General features: G+C 28.0%; 1 protein-coding gene across 4 annotated transcripts in view; it reads left to right on the top strand.

Annotated features, from left to right (window-relative positions):
• The first annotated feature begins 6849 nt into the window (after positions 1-6849).
• Positions 6850-19011, top strand: part of LOC132920651 (probable G-protein coupled receptor Mth-like 3) — a 40763-nt gene continuing 28601 nt past the window's right edge. Inside the window, exons 1-2 of one of the 4 annotated variants that reach the window (XM_060983203.1) lie at positions 6850-7145; positions 14147-14226. The gene's annotated coding sequence lies outside the window, so the exon portion shown is untranslated. Of the gene's footprint in view, positions 7149-14146; positions 14227-19011 lie in introns of all 4 variants that reach the window. The other 3 variants (XM_060983202.1, XM_060983201.1, XM_060983200.1) reach the window with 3 other exon arrangements.

Below are 19011 nucleotides of genomic sequence, written 5' to 3'. Positions count from 1 at the left end.
ACAAAATACCAAGAGATGCAAGAGCACCACCGTTTACAAAATCACAACTAAATAACACCTTAATTACGCCACTAGTTGGATCTGAAGGTCTGATTCGTTACACTAATAGAAAATAGCCAACCGATATATATAACGTATGTGGATATGTTGTGTGAAACATGGTGTAGGTTGTAGGTATAAGTGCTATGAACAGTAAAATCATTGGTCGTTAAAAAAAAATAATCGATTTATTACTATTTATTACATGAATTATAACTTTCGAAATAGTCGTTCTTAAAGACAATGATTTGTCAATTTTCAAATCACTATTTTTGTCTTTTGCTTCATGGTTAGGATAATATATGTTATGCCAGAGCCGTACCGAGCTATTTTTTATCCTGAGGCAGAACTCTAGCTATGCGCCACCTGGGTGATGTCACACTCACAGTTTTTAATATTTCTTAATAAGAGTAGGAAATATCTGAAAATTAGTAATTAGGTTTCGAGCAAAACAAAAAATACAATTTTTAGCCACAAGTATGTAATTCTCAACATTATAACATTATAAAATTCTTGTATTGTCAATAATACTTTTTCTTAAGTTAATCATTTAGTATTTTTACGCTCTCCCCCCAACTCCCCCCACCACCCAAACAACAGGTGCCCGAGGCAAACGCCTCGCTCGCCTTATCCTATTTACGGGCTTACGGCTCTATGTTATGGTAAACATTTTAATACAATTTTAGTGTTGAAGAATATAAATTTTATGTCTTTGGTATACGTTTAAGAATTAAAAAAAGTTTTTACTCGGTAATAATTAAAATAATACATTTTTCTGAAGATATTTTAAATTATTTTATATAATGATTACAAAAATTTGACATAGCCACAATTCTCAGATATTTTAATTATAGTTAAATATTATAAATTATGGGGAAATTTATTAATGTTTCTGATCTTTGTAGTAAAAATCACATATTTTAAAATAGAATTATATTTTTTGCAATTATTTTCATATAATATACTATTTAATGAAATGAACGGTGGAAGTTTAAAGCCCATAGTTTATTATTTTAAATTCTAAGCGAAGTTATGAATGATTGATTTTACAATGATATCATTGCTCAATGTTTATCACATAATGTGTCATATATGTGTTGTTTAATTTTATTTATGTATCATGTATGTATACCTATAACCTATACCTGGTAAATAATTGACAAAATATTTAAATAAAAATGTCATTATCAGCATTTTATATATGTCGTAGGCCATATGGAAAATTAGTTTTTTTTCAAAAAGACTAGGCTCTTTGCAATGGGGTAGCCCGTTTACGAACTACTTATTATTTTTCCAAACAGCCTGCTGTTTTTCAGGCTCATTGCATACAGACTAACAGCTGTTAGGCCTTTTAAGAACTACAATCATTTTATGATAAAAACCATTTTAATTATTTTATTTTAAGGGTTATTGATAATATCACAGTATAATATATGTAACATAAATGTAATATGTAACATTATTATTCATTACTATAAAAATATTGATATATGCACTGATATATGCCTTAAAAAATATTTTAAATTTATAAATAGGTTATAGGTATAAGTAAAAAAATCTTATACTAAAATTTTTCTATTTAAATTACGTTAACTGATAATTAAAAATGTAATTTTAATATTTTATTGTACATTTAAAAATAAAACTGATCGACGCCTCACCGTCAAATACAACCATAAACTTACTTTTATATTTTATTTATCTATGTACATATGTTAGAAGTAATTAATTAAAAAAATTATCTTTTATAAACAATTTGAGAAATATACAAATAAATAAAAAAAACTCTAACCTCAAAACATGGAAAATAAATTTTTTATAATATGTATTTATAAAAGTATAAATAAAATTCGTTGCTGATCTAGTAATTTTTTCGTCGATTCGGTAAAATCATGTGAATGTATCTACTACTTCCGGGCTTTGTATAATTTATGTCGTAAATAAACAGAATCTGTTGAATTGTACATTTATATCTCTTCGAATGAATTCGATTAGTCATCTCGGTGTTATTCATTATGACTTTAATTTATAAGAGTTATTTGTTCGGACTTGGAGGTGGCGTATACAACACGATAGTTGATAATGAACTTCAATTGGTCGTTACTCGTTAACCGTGTGCTGGATGAGCGATGATGGTCAATATATGTTATTTGTATTTAATAGATAACTATTATACTATTATAGGGGACGTAAACATCGTGTTGAGATACAAACTTAACTTTTTTAAATGACGCTGATCGTGAAATACTAAGTACATGGTGTGATTTTATAGTAGAGTTTGGCTATATTGTTATACGTAATATGTAAATACGAATTTCACTGTAAAGTATCAAAATTTGGCTCAGCATGTGAACACGGGATATTACAATGATCGAATTATTACCACGGTTGTATTTAAACATTACAACACAATGTTTTTAGTATTTAAAATGTGTGCATTGGTCCAAATACAATTATTATAATAACGTTACGCCAATTATTTATTTATTTATATACCTACTATTATATTATATATTCATGTACCTACTACCTATATATATAGACATATGGTAGGTATATAAATTGCATACTTTTTCTTTAGGCTGAACGTGCTATATCATTTGAATGTTGTAAAAATGTATTTCATGTAATAAAATTAGTCGTGACATTTATTTGTCTAACAAATTATACGGTGAATATAATATATATATATATATATATATATATATATACAACGAACAAACGTTCCTAATTCGACGTTTAATGCACATAAATTGTTACGACACAATAAATAAGCTCTGGAGTCGGTCGCAGCGTATAAATTACTAGTAAATATTATAAAAAAAGATTATTATTGGACACCTTTACCAAAAGCCGTCCATCAAATATCAATTATGATATGACCTAAATATATATAACCTATTTATACTTAACAATAGATGTTCGACTAATAAATCATCATAGTTTATTTTACTAGTAGCTATATATATAAAAAAATTATTGATTATAATTTATGGGTTTTTTATTTTTTGTACAGATAGCTATTTAATGCATTATTATATTATCAATCGTTGATTGGCGTTCACAAACGAACGTCTAGACGTTGATATTGGTAAATTTTTTTAAAACTTTTTCGTTCAGAATCGATAATTATTAAATTACTGAAAATATTGATAAATTACTCAAGTTAGTTTAAAGAGTCCGAGCTGACGATACAGAGAATAATTTTAGAAAAAGAATATTTATTGTTATCTTATATCTTGTGATAAATTGTTTTGTTCTTGAAAAAAAAAATTAAATTATTCAATTTATATGACAATCATTTTATTAAATTGATCTCATTTTTCCAGGTTTTGGTACGAATCTGAGGTATTCCTTCTCGAAACATGGATATTTGCATTAAACTATAATGGCACGCAATTTAGGCTTTCGTCTGTACATTTCGAGTAGGTATACTCACCACTCGTATATAGGTACTCTGATATCACCTAATAATCGGCTAATATTAATAGTTATAGAAGATATATCTATAAATGATCTTATAATAATACAATTAATAGGTATAGCCATAGGTTAGGTTATATTATAGTGTTAGCAGGCGCAGATCTAGAAATTAAATAGGGGGAGGGCTAAATAAAAAAATTTACTTCAAGCACATAAAAGCATAGGCAGTAAGTTTAATTGCCTGAGTGTTAGGATATTATTTGTGTAGGTTTTTGTTTTTAAGTAGTTTGGATATTTTACTGGAAATAAAACAGAATACAATTACTTAATAGTTGTAGTAAGTTTGGTTGCCTACTTGTAAATTAATTAAGTGTAATGGCACACTCGTCGTTATATACATACGAATATGCGTATATAGATTAAACGCGACAAATTCACTATTGACAAGTCGACTATCTACAATTTATATTCCCCAATAGTAATATCATTAATGTCTAACCAAATTGTCAAATTAATCAATCATTTTATTTTATTTCACTACACGTATCATATTATATTAAGTGCCTAATAAGTATATCACGCGTATAAAAATTAATTTTAGGAAATCATCTGCAATAAAGATGATGTCTATGGTGTAGTTCAAAATATATTTCTAGGTATTGCATAGGTTACGACATGCTGACATATCAAATGTATTAGAAAATTGTATTGTTTTGTTTTTTTTGTTTTTTTAGAACGTAGTAATGTTGATTTATTTTAATTTTTTTTATACCCACGCAGGTCATATAGTGTACATAAAACATAATATAACATCAATTTAAGTAAAGTGATTATAAAAATACAGTCTTCTACCAACTTCCCAGAACCAGTAATATCTGTAAAATATACGATGTTAATCTTTCAAATACCTAATAGTTTTATTTACCTTAATATAGCCGATCCTATAATATTTTTACTTCAGTAGTTAATCGTGTTTTTATTATCACGCGTACGTTTTGGAATGCTCTGTCAACAAGTAAAATAATATAGGTTAATCCATTATTTTTCACATTATTGTTTATCAGTCGCAAACAGATTTCGACTTTTGTTGTTTTAAATGTCGCGCTGCGCGTTTTTTCAATTTTATTCGCAAATGTAAGTAGGCCGTCGTCAGATAACTCATTTTTATCCACACAAACATATTATCTAATATATGTATTTCATACTTTTTATTTTTAACGAAACGTTGTGTTATCTTGCTTATAATATTATTGCACAATACAAAATAGCTGTTTCTTTTCAATGTCACAAAACATGACTTAGGAGTGTATAGAGCTCACATGTTTTCGTGGCGCACCGTACACGATAAAGCGATCTTTCACTAATTTTATTACAAAATAATATTTATGAGACCTGTTACACCGATGATCAGTACGGTATTTATTATTTTTGATGGAAGCACCGGTTTGACAAAATTAAAAAAAAAACACTTGTAAAATAATACAATATATGCATATATAGTCGTCGAACGATAAATTTTAGCACTGTGTTTAGTGTTGTGTCGTAAGATGGATTATACGCTGATATTTATGATAATATAACATTTTTCATCATAGGTAATGACCGATAAAATTAATTTCTATTGCGTCAATTTGTCCATTCTATTAATTATCTACAATAGTCATATCAGACAGTTTGTAGAACTATCAATAATTCCATCAGTATACACACACATATATATATATTGTATAATGTATATTATACTAATTAAACTATATAATATATGTATAATATTTTAAGAGTGTGGATAATAATCTATACAAATTTTTATCTTAATTTATAAATTATAACATTAATTTACATAATTAATATAAATATGCGATACGAAAGCAAAACGATTTTATGTTGTTTCATAACGTTTTTATTGTTTTTAATACTAAAACGAATAGTTAACAAAAAAAAGTTTACAATTTCAATTGGTCATTTTTTGTACGACTACGATGATAAGTTTAGATACACTGCGTCTATACGCAACATAATATTTAATAATATATTAGATATAGAATATACGTGTATTTTCATAATGCATTAGAATAAATAATAATATGTAGTGCCGCAATAGTGACAATCTGGAGGAATGTAGGGGGCGATCACAAGCAACAAATAATACTCAAAATATGCACGATGGACTAAAAATATTGTTTAATTTGAACTATTTTGTTCTATAAGTGCTAAAATGTATAGTAAATCAAATAGTTTCCACATATATTGTAGGACACGGTTTAGTAGTAACCAGGCTTTAGTAAAATAATTAATACTGGTCACTGGACACTGGTAAATGCATAAAGAATAGATCTTATTATGTTGATATAAACGGTAGTTATTTCGAGTAGTGTCCAAAGAGGCTTAAAGTTATAATTGACATAATCGTTGATTGGTACCTATTACAAATAACCAAATGTTAGGATACAATTTCCCATTTCTCACCATTACGTTATTACTTGAAACTTTTTAAGCTGCGTTATTTTATTTCAAATTCGGTATATCATGTTTATTATAAGTATATATTATTATATTACATATTTAAAGCGCTCGAGTTCTACAAGGTCAATCTACACTTGCATATAAAAATACGAAACCCATTCAGAAATCAACAGTGAGTACAATATAAAACTATATAAGTACCTATATATACCTATCTATTTATACTGTAACTTGTAGTTATAATTATAATGATACAAGTTACAATTTCACCCTATAGTTCATAATATGTGTATATGTATAATGTACATACAATTATAGAAAATACAAATTAATTACAATTTAAACGAATAAAATATATTACACATCATTTTGAAAATTTTAATTTACAATAATTATATTAATTGATTGTACACTGTATTTGTAATTTGTAAGCGAATTAACTAGATTCCGTTATCTATTTTATTATTTATATATACTCAGATTGTGTGACTTATAATCAAATCAAATTAAGTGGGGAGCGGCCGAGGCTGTTATAATATTATTATTTTATTTACTTACCTATACTTTTGAATATAATTTTTGTACACATTTTTTAAGCATTATTCAGCGTAGGCATGTGTTGTGTTTTCATATACATAATATATGTATAGGAAAAAATAACCGCTATTATGGTTGTGATGGAATTCAACTAGAAAAGTGTAGTCGAGAGACGATCGGCTGCAAATAACACCGCAAATGCAAAAGAAATTGCGTCGTCCCGGAACTACAAGAATAGGTAAAAATAAAATTATAATTACGACAATAATATTATTAAACATAATATGACATTAACTATGATTCTATACGGTTTTAAGTTATATTTGGACCAGTAGGCGTGGCTTGGTTAAGTTCAACCGGACACGCAATCGGGAGGCGATTCGCGAGCCACGGCCGCGTCAGTGATCCGACGACGATCGGAGCCGGCGTATAGCGTAAACCGCGGAGAACACTTTCGGCGTTTTACGATATCAAAATAATACTATCGTTTTCTAGCCGGTCGCGTAATCGGTTCTGCCTAGCAAACTCAGTCCGTACCGGTCGCACGCGACTGTTATCATAACACATAACTTTGCTCGTAAAATAATTTCGTTAACACGCGACCGTTTGCTGACAGTCGACGAACGAGTAGAATCGCCGGCGCGATGAACAGCTAGCGATAAGCACTCTTTTTCGCGTCCAAGGTAGTAGTAACAATAACATTACCTTAAACCAATAGTAAATAATATTTTATAATATTGTGTATGTTAAAATATAAGCTTTGGCGTACGCTATATAAAACATGCGATCGGATTATTCGTCGCCTTTGTTTGCGGTCGACGTATTAATATTATTATGTTTGGAATCGATTCGTGTTTGCGCGTGTGTATACACACTACATCACACGGGTTGATGCTGTATTTTGTAGTAAACTTGTACCAGTTAGTAGCTAGATAATAATATTGTGCATTAAAGGAGTAGTAGTGGTGACATTAAATAGTTACACAAACGTATAACAGTGAAATGCGAGATTTTTTTATTCATATATCTGATACCTTTTGAAATCGTTATCTATTATATATACATAATTATACTGGGTTAGGGGGTTTGGGCATTATTATTATTATTATTTTTGACAATGAACCACGGGTATATAGCACCTATACGATATGACATCGGGATTGTCATATTTTTTTATATAAGCGATCGTGTATATTATTTAGGATCTTTGCATTGAACATCATTTTTGATTTTTATAAATTTACATTGTTTTAACGACAATTTAGTATTATTCATTACATTATAATATACATAGGTATTGTGTTTACTTTGTATTTTCAGTTACCGACCCTGAAAAATTCATATTATGTGACCACATTACCTCTGCTAAATACGCGGTTCATCAAATCTATTTTCAAGATCTTCTCCTTGACCGTGTACATATTGTGCAGGTTGTTCATCGTATAATATTACTACTTCCCTGTATAAAATGTAACCTAATCACAAATTGTCTATTTCACACGATGACTATACTTACAGCTTTACACTATTAATTAAGTGGTTTTATAACCGGTTTGTGTTTTGTATATTAAATTATTTATATAAACCGATATTACGATATATTATTATGCATGTAGTACTGTACCTTAATATCTATATAATAATATATACGTTTTTATTAAACGTACAACGTGCAATTTAAAAACCAAATTACACTAGGTGTTTTGTCGACTTTTTTAAAAACATTTTAATGCTTAGCTTTTTTAATCACGACGCCATAGTATAGTTAGTATACCTATACGGAAATATTACTTAATTGTGTAATTCTCTTCCATTCTACAATATTTGTACGTAAATTAAGTATACTGTAACGACACATTTAGCACATGGCACATGATATTATTCATTTAGTATTCATTTAACATTATTTAGCATTGAAAAGTTTCTTTATTTTCAATATACGATCTATACCTAAAGGGCACAATTAGACATTAGCATATTATGCGTTAAGGGTTGGATTCGTAAACAATATACATATTAACACTAATCTCGTGTGAATGAACTAATAATTATAAATACATATTTTAGTGACAAGCTTATATTTGATACGAACACAGAGCAGTTATATTCATTAATAATAACTCGGGAAGATAATTGAATTAAGTAACAATATTTTTCGTAGAAAATAATTATGAAATCTACTTAAAAACACGATAATACTGTCTGAAAGTTTAATTACAATTATTTCTATTTTGTCAAACCGACTTGAAACCGTTGATAATAATTGAATACCATACGCATTACTGGCTATGAATGTTACGTTAATTTTTTAATTAAAATGTACAAATAGAATATAAAAGTATTTTCACTAGAAAGTTTATCCGGAAATTATAAAATAATTCTATTGTCAATGTGCGTATTTTTAACAAAAACCGACGTACCTTCCTTATATAAAACAAACCTAGACGGGATAGGTGTATCGTGTATGCTTAATTGTGTTCTTCGACTTTTTGAGAAGAATAAATGCAAAATAACAAGTAGGTAGGCATGTATTTTACATACAAATACACACGTTTGACTAGAACAGTTCGTTTTCGTTTCACACCTGTTTATGCAGCTTGTATTGTTATCTAAGACGACTTATCATAACTAGAATAATTAGTAGAGTACATGACTACTTCGAATTACGTATTTATATAAATTCGATTAATTAAATAAAGCATAATGGAATATAATCAACGTTATCTTTGTTAAATGATTTTTTTTTATTGTATACGTAATGGTTATTTTGCGTGCATTTTTAACAATAAAAATTTAGGACCACATTTCAATGAAATCGATTTTTTTTATGAAACTCTTCTGGAATTTGATTCATAGTATATGAGGGATTATAATAATAACGTACGATTCTTTTTTGTCATTATTTGATAATATCTATGATAATTTTTTTAGAAATAAAAACGAGGAGAACATTTTATTTAGTTTCCAATGTATATATTATAATATACACAGTAATAAACACATATTATAATATAAGTTATCAGATTATAATTTTTTTTTTTATCGAAATTCGACCCAACAGTCGGAATAATACATTCGACTGCATTGTAGGTACACTTATATACGCATGGCAGTTAAAAATAAAGTGGAAAGGTACCGCTGACGGCATTTTTTTTATTTTGAGGGGGGGCGGGGAAGGGTTAAGGGCGCTCGAGAACGAGCCGCACTGATACTATACAAGTGGTCGATCCGGAGACTTGATCGTCGGCGGCGCAAGGTAGTTTACGGCAGTCGGCGACGCGTCTTATTGATGTCGTCCGGAAATCGAGTTTTGTGATCGGAATAGAAATCCCGCAGCTTCAAGTCTATAATATAATAATATACTGACAGCGGTGGCGTTGCGCCCGTTTATCCGCCGCGAAATTTGACTCGGATTTCGCGTGTGTCAAACGTCTTACGGATTACGTCACTATTGTGCTCGTACACAAGCGTATATTATGCACGTACGGTCGTGCAAATTAATGATCGTATTCAACCGGACAGCGGTCATGAGCGACCGTGTGCGAGTGTGCGAGTGTGCGCGCGTATAATATACTGAGTGAAAAAACAAACAAAACTAGGTAAAACCACTAAGGCGCTGTTTGTTATTCCGCGGCAGCCGCCCGCCCGTAAAGCCTATAGACATACACGTCGAATAAATTACATTCGTAGAAATAACAATAATAAATGTCTTGTGTTCGACGGTATACTATACGTATGACCGTGAATTTAAATGTACGCGCCCACACACACACACACACACACACACACACACGAGCACGGCCGCACGGGGTCTAGTTTATAATATTATCTTATGTACAAATGTTTAATTGAGTATACACGTGTATATATCTAACATGTGTAGTCGGTATATACACAGTATACAGTTGAATATTATAATATGTATTACTCGCATTCGTGTATACGTACGCGCGTGCATAATATTATAGTCTCCGACGATAACAATGTATTACATTAATAGTAGTCGCCCGAACTGCAGGGCAAAACGGTGTGTACATAGCATAATCTCGTATATGAGCGTTCACGGATATCGGCGTACGCGGTACACCTATAATGATTATGAATATAATAAATATTATATTATAGTATATGTGATATGAACATAATATTATTAATGTAAAGTGCCGTGCAGGTACCCATCGTATAAACGCCACCATCATAGGCGCAATTTGAGTTTTAAATTTTTTTTTGGGGGGGGGGGGCTATTATAATTTGCACGCATGTACGCATGTGTGTATGCTCCCTGAGATATAAAAAGGTAGAAGGGGATGTAAACTAAACCATTTTGGGGGCTTAGCCCCCCCAAGCCCCCTTAAAATGGCGCTTATGGACGCCGCGGACACAACGTTTTATATAGCGTAATATTATACGTAGAAAAGCAGAACTGATTCTTGTTTTTCGAATCTATAAGATATATTTCTCCGGAGCGATTTTAGAGGGCTCCCCGTTGTCAGTATGATATATTATAAAAGCGATTCACAAAATCTTTTGAGCCCTTATATTGCTAAAAAAATTCAAGAAGTCCCAAAAACCAAAAATACTAATTTCAAACCACAACTCATAAAAAATGATGCGCATAACAATTTGCTTTTTAATTTCTAACTTTTTAATGGGTATAACACTAAATATTTAAATTAATTTTTAAAAATCACGTATGAATATTTTACAAGCTTTTTAATTGACAAAATATGATACGATGAGATTATTATTTACTTATTAGTTATTTATAAATTGTAACGTGAATATTGTTATTATTATTTTTTATTTACTATTATTTTAAAGTTTGGTTTTATAAAAGAGATTAAATTATTAGAATTTTGATAATAAATTAAAGGGAGTTTCTCGAGTTCGAAATAACCCTTATTTTTAATGTTTAGAGTATCTGAGTATATCCCAAGAAAAAAAAGGTCATACTTTTATATAGCCGAGGGCGTCTTAGTTCATTTATAATAATAAGTAATTACCCAGGTACACCATAACGAGGTGAAGTGGTTTATACTCTAAAAATATTTAATTATTAATATTTATTGAATCGTTTTGACTTACAACCATTTTTAAAATGTCGGATGAGTGTACTAATATTTTAAAATGTTTATAATTTAATGTTTATATTTTTATATTATTTGTTTATTTTTTGGACGCACCATAAATAAATAAAAAATATTTTGTGAATCCGTAGTTCCGCGTGCACCATATTTTCGCACGGTCGAAAAAATGAACGCATCGTAGCTCCGCATTCTAGAAATATTTTTAACACCAAACGTCCGCATGTCATAAAATAAATAAAGATATTGTAATATCGGTGTAAAACCAAGTTGAAATTAAACTACTATATCTACAAAGTGCAAGTCATGTCTAATCATTATTGTGTATCGATTAATGGTTAGTTTGTAAAAAGTTTAACTTCGTTGAATAATATTTAATTATAATTTACATTTAATTTTATACCGACAACGACGATGTTTGTTGTATGTATTGATAATTACTATTTTTATTAGATAATTAGTATTTAGTTATAACTACCTATAGATTTAAAATAATTGATATAAATCTTAGTACGTCGTTATGGTTATGCTGTTTCTGGTATAACTTTTCTAATATTATTTTTATTTAATTATTTTTTTTTTATTTTAACATATTATATTCGAATAAAAATAAAAGATTTATGTTCCGAGTTAGTGTTAACAACAAAAACTTATGTGCGGAGTTAATAAAATACGATAATGTATTATAAAATGGCCACAATGCGTGCGCAGTACGGTGCACCCGATTTTTCAATGCTATAATTTTCACAGAATCGAATATAAACATTCGTTCAGTTTGGGATCTTTTTAAATTAAATGTTTTTCCGATCTATTTTTTAGATACCTATTTGATAAGAAGTTTGAATCAAATTTTTTGCGTTTATTATTTGAATTTTTTTAATATTTCAAAGAAGGTAATGTTATTTACGAACAATAAATACCTGCGTATGAATTACGGACTATATTTCAAATGTAAACTAACATAAGGTAATATTATGGGTACCGTTATAGTACCTATAGGTATTATAAACGATAACATTACTGACGCACTAGCTAGGGCTATTAAAAAGGTGCGATAAGATAACGGGACGCACTCGGGCGACGCCCAAAACGAAAACATGGCAAATAACAATATGTAAAATCAAAAACAATAAAAGCAACAATATAACCATCGGAATATCAATCAACGCGTATCTAATCTCGTTTTCGACCTCGAGACACAAATTTATTGATTATATAAAATTAACGTTATAAACAACTAGAATGTATAAACTTTGGACTATTTTATTTTGATTTAATTTAGACCACGATGTTGTACAGTTTGAGAACTGAAAAGATTTAATTAAAAATTGATTTGAAAGTATCGAATGATTTAATTTATTTTTTATTTTTATGAGTATACCAATTTAATTTCATCGACATGTATTTTTATTCGATGGTATTTATTCTTACAAGAATAAATTGTGATAAATTCAGCGCTCGGTATTCAGACCAAGAAATCTTTACTCCCTCACAATAATATTACAATGCATGTAGTATAACAATGCGCAGAGAATGGTTAACGCAGGTACAAGATAACCCTCGAAATGCGTCGTAATTTATTTTAAAATAATTTCCAAAGCAAAATGAAAAAAAAAAACACCAAAGAATTTACACGCTTATATCGACAAACTACCACTATATAAAGTAATAAATTATTAGGGCCGATGTGGGTGTGACAAGCGGATGCCCAGCATGGTCGCTGTGTATATAATATATATGTGTTATTTAAAAGGTATGTTTTTGTGTTTGGTCGAATGGTGTTCGGAGATCAATCGAATGATATCCACTGTGCTGGATTCGTCACACATCGTTTTGTCGTTTTTCTTTGAAAACGACAAAAACTATACTGGTCCTTTTATGAAGTAATACGCAGTTGAACGTGTGTCGCCACTGCAACCATTTTTTTTTTTTTTTTTTTTTAAATAAAAATATACACTTATGTTTAAAACCAATAGTTTTCGTTCGACCAGCTCGGAAACGATCGAGTCATTGGGATTTAAGAATCCTTCGCCTTTTTGTTATAATTGTCAATTACTGCTTTTTTACTTCGAAATTAGATAATACTGATTATAGTTTTTTCTAAAAATGCATGTATTAATAATTATTAAGGTAGCTGATATTTTGAAAATGATACATTATTGACTTTAGATATTTTTGTACAGAATATACATATAAATATAATACAATATTAGCGTTCAATGTTGCTAGGTACAGTATAATTTTTATTGTACATAGAATTGTCAAAGATAGGTATTTATGAAAAGACTTTTTCTGGTATACGCAGAATAAAAAATAATGGCTGCGTAATTTAACGGTGTATAAGATAATATATTCACTGCCTCATTGATAATTCTGTATGGTATAAAACATGTTATCTTAAAAAATAAATAATAATTGGCGACGAAATATTAAAATAATTTTCTAAAACTATTTAATTGAGTGAGACAAATAAATAAGACGTTATTTCATTTTAATTTATAAAATATTTTTACTATGTTATTGATACATGTAAAACAATAATTGTCTTTAATAGACAACTACACGAGTACCTATATATATAATATATATGTTTATAATAGGCGTACGCAGACCTTGCTGACAGGGAAGAGAGGCGGCGGCGGCAGAATTTTGGGTCACACAGTCCTTGTCAATTATTATTGTAGGTATTTCCAAAGATAATTTATTAAATCACTCATGATTCCAGATATAAGATTGCCTTACTATATATTTGTAGCAATTTATATACTTTATATGAACAATAAAAATTAACTCACTTGAAGGGCAGCTGTCTAACTTGCCCCGCCCGTGCGTACGCCTATGAAGTTTATAGAAATTAAAATATTAATATATAATTTTTGGATTGTTATTTTAGTATATTTATAAAGAATATAAAATATGTTACTACTTATGTTTAATACATACATTTTGATGTAAAAAAAAAAATATAAAATGATATTTTGTACGAAATAATTAAAACATAATTTACATATAAGATATATTTAGATATGGTATTTAACTAATAATATTTGAAATAGTACAGCGATGGCGTTGGAAGGGCGAATCTGTATGACAGTAATTTTTCCAGGCAACCCTCCTCCCGCTACCGAGTAAAAATTGTGATTGCACTTATAGCTGTATACTTGTAAGGCTTATAAGCTTATTATACTGTTAATTTGTCATTTGTTTTTGAATTTTTACTGAACATAAATTTGTTAACGAAGCTATACTATATCATACTTGAACTTGATATCGTATAAGACCGTATAGTTTCAGATTCCGACATAAATCTTTGTGGACAATGACGGAAATCCAAAATACAATTATATAGTGTTAATGGTCTAATCTAATACAAGCTGTAAAATTTTAAGCGAATGTTCGCGGTAAATTATAATCGCGTCCGCACGTGAATAATATTGGCCTAGCGTGTAAGGGCCTTAAAATGAACATTTAGTCATTAATGATGACGATATCGCATAATTTGTTACTATTTTTTTTTTTATACAATTTTATCGAATTAACATTTATCACGTGTTCAAACATACCAAATAATCGTCTTTATCACAATTATATTATTATTTCAAGTAAATTAAACCAGATAAAAAAAAACATTAAATATTTCCAATGACTCAAACAGATTAAAACAATAACGGGTGGATATTTGTCCTATAGGCTAATAAGGCTATGATATAAAACAATATATTTTATTCATCGGCCACATTATTTTGTATAATATAATAGTATATTATATACACAAAACACAAATATAATATATACATATAACACACATAGAACAATTTTTTTTTTTGGATTGGGTATGTTGCTTTATTAATAATAATTTTAATTTTATTACAATGATAATAATATGTAGATATTATTATTAAAGGTAATAATTATGTGGTTCTTTTTGTTTTATTTTTAGCTAAACAACGTTAAGTTTTTAGGTACTTGTTTTTGAATTTGCATAAATTAAGCCGTATTATCATACTGTATATAGATATCGTAAAATCGCGTGGTTTTGGATTCAGATTTTTAAAAAAGTATTCAGACATTAATATTTAATATTATATAATATCACATATAGTATGTTTGATATACTTATTATTTTTTTCTCCGAACAATTTTATAGAACTGACATTTATCACGTGTTCTTACAAATCAAATAATCATCTTTATTATAAAATTATATTAATATTTCGTGTAAATTAAACCGGCAAATAAAAAAATCATTAAATATTTCCAATGACAAACAGATTAAAATTAATAATAGGTGGATATTTGTCCTTTAGATATGATTCATTATATTTTATTTGGTGTATAATAATTTATGTGCACATATTATATTATATATACAATTTAATTAACACACATTTAACAATTATTTTTTTAGATTGGGTAAGTTGCTTTATTAACAATAATTTTAGTTTTAATACAATAATAATAATTACGTGGTTCGCTTCGAATTATTTTTAGTAAAAAAATATTCATTTGATAGGTAATACTTGTTTTTGAATTTGCATAGATGAAGCCGTATTATCATGGTAGATATCGTAAAATCGTTTGGTGTTGGATTCAGGCTTTTAAAAGAATATTCTGGCATTAATATTTAATATCACGACATCGCGTAATGTGTTTGGTATTATACTATTATTTTCTCTACACAATTTTATCGAACTGACATTTATGTGTTCTAACAAATCAAATAATCATATTTTTTAGAATTATATTAATATGTCGAGTAAATTAAACAGATCAAAAAAATCATTAAATGTTTCCAATGACTTCAACAAATTAAAAATAATAATGGATTGATTTTTGACCTATAGATATGACTCATTATATTTTATTCATCGGCCACATTATTTCGTGTATAATAATTGATACGCACAAATATACCAAATATGTAAAGCTTAATTAACATTTAACACATATAAAATAATGTATTTTTTTAGAATATATAAGTTGCTTTATTAATTAATAATAATCTTAGTTTTAATTAAAAAAAATTATAATATAATAATTCGTCGGTATTAATTGTTAAGAGTTATAATAACGACGTGGTTTATTTTATTGTCAACATTTTTCGTTGTTGCTATATTATAATTTCTAAAATATAAAAATATAATATAGTATTTGTATGGTATATTTAGAAATATATAATACGTTTAACGAACTAAACATATAGATAAAAATTATGAGAGTACCAAATTCTGAAATCAATATAATGAAATATTCTTCTTCTTTTTTTTTTTATAAAAATCATTTAACAAACTCATTTAATTTATATACTTGTTGGAGTATAGGAAATATAGGAATATACTAACGTATTGGAACTTAAAATATAAATTAGATTTTTAATTCGTTTACAGTTAAATTTTACATTTTAATAAGTTGTATTTATATCGTGCGTATTAATGGTCAGGGTTAAAAATTAAAATGATTGTTCTATCGTTTAGACAAAATTAATGTCTATAAAAATAATAAAATACCCGTCGTAAAAAAAAATATAAATATATTTACTAATATCGTAATGTTTGAGGTATAATTTTTTTTTTTTCAATACCATGTACTGTACCATATTACAATACAATATTACTAAAATAGCTGTACTCTTTTCTAATGTATGGTTGAGTCTGAAACTTTAAAAAAAGAATTCTAAAAAAAAAGAAGTATTCGTGTACTTTTCAGCGTATCATCTGTATAAGTATTGTACATATGATCGTATAGGTACATGAATTATAAATGAACTAATTAGTCCGCATTAGAGTATAAGACGATTACGATACGCCACATTCGATATGTATCGTTTAACCTGCAAAATTCGGCCAATTGTAACAGTTTTACTGACGTGGTTTTTAGCGCAGCTATATAATTATGTTTTTATTTAACGAGTCTAATATTAGTTGGTTTTGGTTACCTCTAAGTTAACTTATTTATAATATGTGCATAGAATAGTTTTAATAGTAATAATAACATACATTAGCTAGGTAATTTGATAATATTTATCGAACAACTATTTTGTGGTCAAATATTCATTTAGTCACGACGCTTATTCCCATCATCGTCCATATTATGTTTATGATATGTATCTACGTTTATAATAAACAATAATATTTTAAAATACAAAATATAAAATAATATCACTGCAGTGTGTGGTCACGGAACAAGTTTCCATTTATATAACATTGTTATTGTACGATAAGGTACACGCCATGCTTGTGATGCAATTTACTACAACAATAACGTGTTCATATTTTTATACTTTTTAGTTTATTATTAATATACATTGCGGTGCATCAACATCCTGGTCCTAGGAGACTCGCATAAAGATATAATGTATACATATCCTATGTTTTGCATTGTTAATTTATTTTGGTTGATACGGCTTATTGCTTATTTTATTTAAATATTATTTGATACATAACATAAAACCAGATGTAAATTGCTAAAAATTACTCTTTCATCAATAGTAATGATTTAAGTTAAAATGTTAAAATTACTATTGTAATCCGTGTCATACGTCATACATATTATATTATGTAAATAGAAACAGGAAACTCATTTTGCTGTATGTATATTTCGATACCTGGTTTGAGTTAAAAAGTATTGTTCATGCGGATTTGAAACTTTTATATTGTATATTATTATAATATTTTACTATACCTACTTAATGAAATTTTCAACGTATTTTTTATATTAATTTTATATTAATATATCAATTTATTATTAGCTGGTATTAACTAAAAAGTTATTAATAATAATAAAAAAAATATTATATTATTTCTTTTATGAAATAATAAAATATATAATATAATATAGGTACCTACTATCATGATAATTCAATTTATAATAAAGACGATGTTTTCGATAAAAATTACCTACCGTATTGCTAATAGTAAAATAAATTACTATACAATTAGTAAAATAAATACTTACTACTTACTTAGATCTTAGTAATATTGGTTGAAAGACCATCTCCGTTTAGAATGTTTAGATTAATAATTCAAATGCAATGGTTTATTATTGATTTAAAATTTAGCATATCAATAATAGTGATCTAAATTCGAGGTCTATACGTAGGTATTATTATAGGACACCTATTTATTGTATAGCATATAGCGGATAATTACTTGTATACTTTGTATTGCTCTATACTTACACCAACTTAAATAAATAATATTGTTTATTATAATTTACCTAAATAAAATGAGGTGAACACTGATTGTCGACGGATTATAACAAAATATAACAACCTATCATCAGGCGATGTCACGTCAGTAGTTTTTAATTACAATTTCGATATTCGTGATCGATCTCTAGTACGTATGTGATATTTATGGAACACGTAGTATTAAATATTTATCATAATACTTCAAATTGTATTTGTTTTTTAAATATTATAATCATATTAGTGTGATGTTGTCAGCCTGTCGTTATATATTGCACG

The sequence above is a fragment of the Rhopalosiphum padi genome, chromosome 2, assembly GCF_020882245.1.
Source record: "Rhopalosiphum padi isolate XX-2018 chromosome 2, ASM2088224v1, whole genome shotgun sequence".
NCBI lineage: Eukaryota > Metazoa > Arthropoda > Insecta > Hemiptera > Aphididae > Rhopalosiphum > Rhopalosiphum padi.
Note: the sequence above shows the minus strand (reverse complement) of the source record. Positions and strands in the feature narration are given on the sequence as shown.